This window comes from Lissotriton vulgaris, chromosome 3_1, assembly GCF_964263255.1.
Source record: "Lissotriton vulgaris chromosome 3_1, aLisVul1.2, whole genome shotgun sequence".
NCBI lineage: Eukaryota > Metazoa > Chordata > Amphibia > Caudata > Salamandridae > Lissotriton > Lissotriton vulgaris.
Window position 1 is genome coordinate 406,447,332 of NC_141689.1, and position 5,389 is coordinate 406,452,720.

General features: G+C 46.4%; 1 pseudogene; it reads left to right on the forward strand.

Annotated features, from left to right (window-relative positions):
* The first annotated feature begins 2,596 nt into the window (after positions 1–2,596).
* LOC147726516 (large ribosomal subunit protein eL37-like) lies at positions 2,597–2,886 on the forward strand (annotated as a pseudogene).
* The last annotated feature ends 2,503 nt before the right edge of the window (positions 2,887–5,389 follow it).

Consider the following 5,389-nt stretch of genomic DNA (forward strand, 5'->3'; position numbering starts at 1 on the left):
AGATTCCCTGTGCCAGATCTCTTTCCCCAAAACTGAACCACGAGTGTCACAATTTCAGTTAACCCCATTAGTTCCTGGTAAATGGAATCCCTTGGTCCTAGAGCATGGGTACTGAGGAGGGTTCTCTGGGGCTGCAGCACTGATTGTGCCAGTCTAGCGCAGCCTCGCCCAGGCTATGGACTCTGCCACTGCTGCCTACGTGTCTTGGTATGGGAAAATCCTAAGGTACCACATAGCACACACCCCTGTGTGCCATGCCTCCCATGCACTGCATAAGATAAAGGTAAACCACTCCTACTTTAGGCCTTCAGCCCTAAGGCAGAGTGCACTATATTCTGTGCGTGGGCCTTTCTGCTTGATGATTGCCCCAAGCATATCCAGTCTGTCTGTGATTTTGTAAGTGAACAGGGCAGCCATAAAGAGAAAATAGACTGGATACTCATCAACTCAAGTTTCCCAGCTCCATGATGGCTTCACTGATTTCTAAGGTGTTTGGTACCAAACATCTTGTACTAATAAATCCCCACTGATGCCAGTGATAGATCTATTAATACATTCATACAGGAGACCCTTTTGAAGGGTCCCCTGAAAAGCTACCATGGTTACTGACTGGTTTTCATCAGTCTGCCACCACCAGACATATTTCTGACCTTATAGGGTGAGAATCCATGATCTCAAGAGGACAGAGACAAAGACTTCTTTAGGCGGAGGTGTTGCACACCTCCTCTAGGACAGGGTGGCCTTCCTTGGCAGGAAGCTTCAAAGGCCATGCCTCCTTTGAATTCCAAACAATGAAACTCAAGAATGTGGGAGAGGCCAAAATCCCCCTTTCCTGCTCCACTTTTTGAAGTAGAAAAGGTGGGAAAACTAGTGAGACAGTGAGGTGTGCCCACCTTCAGCCTGCACCACCCCTAAGGTGGAGCAGGTGAGGTTGGCCCCACTTTTCACTTTCCACCATCTTGAAGATGGGGAAAATAGCCTATCAGGGTCAGGGATATGCCCAGCCCCCCTGCGTGGGGTAAGCTTATAGAGGGTGTCGTCACTCTACAGGTAAGCAGCACATTGATTACTTACTGGCTCTCCCTCAATGTCCCCTAACGTTAGTATTTAGGTGGCTCACTGAGACCTTGACTTCAGATTCTACGGACCTAAAGAAGACAAAGGAATAAGATGTGCCACTGATCCAGGAACTGAGCCCTGCTACAGAAGAAACTGGTGCCAAACCTTGCCAACTGCAAAAAGATTCATCATCTGTGGTCTGCCACCCCGAGTCCTGCAAGCCTTTACCAATTGCCTGAGACCTCCCTTTGGGCCAGGGATACCAGTCCCCAGTCCGCCGCTTTTAAAGACTGCCACGAGAAGATCACCAGCATGGACCGTGTCAACGTGATTCATCTCTTCAACCAAAAGTTGCAGCAGACACAGCTTGTTGGTCACTGGTCCGGTAACCAACCCCTTCAATGCATCCACCAGCCAGAGGGATTCTCACAGTACCTGCAACCGATTCCTTGGTCCTGTACCCGCTTTCTGGTAGCGTTGACTGCATGAAAGCAGCAACTTGGGCATGACCGCGCCAAGCACAACAGACTGCCTTCACCGCACCTGTAGCTGAACACCACCAGTGAAGAACAAATTCTGCATCCCAGGACCTCCAACACCTCCGATCCAGGTAACCCAGAACTATCTGCTGTGCCTGAGCCCTGGGACTCCCCTTGAGTAGAAGTCCAAGCGTGAAAAAAGTACTGAATTGTGTAGACATATACCAATAAATAACACTGTGCCTTTACCTGTAACAACTGTAACCAAGTGAATGTCAGGAGGTTTCATAATATTAGGACAGTGGAAATTATCTGACTGTAATTAATCCAAAACGAGGAACAAATAAGATGTTCCATCTAACCAATGCCTCTATGGTCTCTGGGGGCTGTCTGTCCTTACGTGTTTCTCAGGCAATGCTGTGTTCATGACGCCCTCTCTATGGTCGGAGGCACTGTTTGTCCAGCAGTGCCCCTGTGCCCACTTTTGGTACTTCCTATAGCATGCACTACCTCAGGCAGCTGCCTTTTAGTGCCTACCTTGCCTGCTGGTGGTGCTATACCTTGCTATGGTCTCTCTCGCCCCCCCCCCCCTCTATGGCCACCACTCTCATGGTGTTTGGAATCTAGAGGTTGGAGAGGGGCCTGCTCAGCACGAGGTTCTTAGTATTTGTTTTGTGACACCCTTGTTTTGTGCTTGAGTCTCCCGGACTCACATCCACTGTCCAGTGCCCCACCTTCAGGCACCGTGGCTGACACGGGCTTCTTGGTAGGGAAGCGGCTACTCCTGCTGTTCTTGGACTTGAACCTCCAGGATCCCCAAAGGAGCTAGGGCAGGGCAGCTGGCACAGTGGTCTCATGTGTGGAATGAGTGGCCCGAACCACAAAGTTGGCATTGTATAAGGACAGTCAAGGTGTTTCTGGTAGGGACTGGACTGGTCTGCACATGACAGTTCTATGTTTGCTCTATGTATGACTACATTCAGTCTGTAAATACTGTGGGCATTGCGGGCAGTTAGTTGACTGGCGTTATGCTCTATTTTATCTGCCATTACGACAAGATGACGAAAGGAAAGTAGTCATTTGGTTAATGTCGAAACAAGACACACGCACTGTGTTGTTGTGGATCAAAGGCGTACCATCACCAGAAATGCACCTGTGACAAGTGCAGATATCCCGTAAGTGCAAGAGAAAGTATAACTGGAGTGTGACGGCTAACAGACACAACACCACAGGTACCGGCTATATGAGACACTTGATGGTTGTTTACTGTAGATTCAGGAATGGATTCTGTGAGGACACAACACCAAAACTGAAGAGGGCAGCTGCTGCAGCATCCAGTTCCTCATAAATATTTTGTAAAAACAAAATATGGTGTTACACTCTGCCCTCTCATGGAACTCTACAGAATATTGCGGTGTTTTCCGGTAACTCAGTGGAATTCCACAGTGTGTACCTCTGCAAACTCTGCCCAGGCCTACTTTTACCTCTGTACACCTATCGGGGATCCACTGAAGTCTCTGTGCAGTGTACTTCATTTTAGTGCACTATATAGAGACCCAGCTTCCTACTTATAAAAATAGCCCTTGGCTGTTCTCAGCATGGGTCACAGAACTTCTGCAAGAATTTGACGACCAAGTATTGTCCTATGTCAACAACGTATATTTGATAGATGATGACCTTTCTACTCACTTGAGCAGACCGCATAGTACTTGGATTTGCTCAGATGGGCTACAAATTGAATTCTACAAAAATCTAAAATAGGCCATCTATTCTTGGGATATGAGCTGTCAAGTGAAGGCAAAAGCCTTGCAACACATAAATTAGAGACTGGAGACTAGAGCCAGAATGGATTCAGAGATTACAAAGCGTACTCTATAAAGCACAAGGTGCTTTAGGGACTGGTGGCTAAGCTGAAAGAATGCTTGCCACGGAGACCCTCACGGGTGAGTAGCGCGCTTTATAATCCCCTGACTGATTGATTGATTCATACCTTGAATCATAAATGTGTAGGAGTACACATTTCAGGGAATTCCATGGCTGATGAAACTGCAAAAGCAACAGTGCAAACTGCTGTTCTCGCTCTGATTTCTTCTTCCAGTACGAGGATAGATAGATCCATTATGATGGCTGTCAACACTGCATGTGATGACACCCACTTGCTGAAAGGCTTTCCAGCAAAGTACTCCTACCATTTAAGCATGCAGAACATACAATTTGCTCGTATTCCTGCAGTAGGGGATAGAATAATACGAAATCCAGATCGCAGGTTAGGTTTAATCCTAGCAGCATATAAGGGCCTAGCATCTGCACACACATTGGTGGCAGCTACAATTTCTCTATTGCAGCAACGCAATTGGTGGCCAGGTCTATACAAACAGACCAGGGACTTTATCCTTAAATGCAACATCTGCCACCAGATGAAGGGTTCCACCGTAGCATGCCCACACAGACACCTTTAATAATATCAAACAAGCCACTTGCTTTTTTTTTATCAGGACCTTTACGGCCTCTTACAATCAAATAGCATTTACAAATAGATCTTGGTTGCAGTGGATTCCTGCTTTTGATTCCTATGGGTCTGGCCACAGCGATTGGCTGAAGCCCGAAATGTGAGATAAAGATCTACAAGTCTTTATCAGGACATACGCAGTTGGCACATTCCATTTGGGCTAGAATACGGAGTTCGCCTCTAAGGGTTACAAAGACACATGGGAATATTGGGTGTGACTGTGATGTACTCCTCCCCTACCATCCCCAGGGAAACGCGGTAGTGGAAAGGATGCACTGAGACTGAAAGCAGTCAATAAAAGTGAGGATTTTAGGCTCAGGTCGCAGTTCGGTCCATCATGTATATGGGGTCCAGAGAGTCCTCAATAATCTGCCTAGCAAATCTCTAGGAGTTCCGACTCCCTACGAAATCCTTTTTGGGGTTAAGATGTGGGTACCTGACCTCAGCAGTCCCAGCACAGTGGCTGCAGAAACACCCTTTGACATCAATATACGCTTGGCTGTTGTACAAGAATTGATCAGCTTCTGGGATGCGCAGAGCAACTTACAAGTAAAGCTCACCACCACTGGAGAAGTGAAAGAAACACCAGCAACTCCTGGTTGAGTTCCGAAAATTGGGGACCTGGTCCTGTAGAAAATTGTGGACAAGAAGGAATTTGGGCCATCTTACAGAGCTATGAACAAAAAGCCCTTGTTGCACATTACACATGAACATCAAGCGTTTCAAGAGTACCCCATGTTTTTCTCTTTCAGTAAGAAGGAGTTTGATATCTATTCATAGACCCCCATGTGTATCTTTAGAAATGTTAGCACAGATCCCAGGATGATACTGACAAGTGTTCAGACAAAAATAAAAATGTGATGTGTTTGGGAAGTACCTCCCATAAGCAACATCCAGGGAGCAGTTGGCAGGTACTCTCTAATTGGCTCACTTTCCCATCATCAGCTCTTTCCCAAAAGGAAACGAAAACCAACTGCCAAAGTATAAGTGAGAAGAAAGATGTATGTAATCTAAGAAAATATTTGTGCTCATCTAGAAAATACAGTCCCTATAGAACCTCGTTAAAGAAAGAGGCCTTCTATGGCACTCGTAAGATTAAAACTGAGTTACGGGAAAAACAACACATTCATCCTTAATTAGTTGTGCCCGTACTCATCCTAAAAACCATACCATGTTCGGACCATTTTAAAAAGAGAATCGTGTTGATAGATCTCATCAAACCGCATTATTTGGCCGGTTCTACACAGTACACCTTGTGGGCTTCTGAGTAGTTTCCTGTCTCCTCCCACTACCACTCAGAAGTTTCCATTGGATCCCATTGGAAGCTTCGATCAGTGATAAA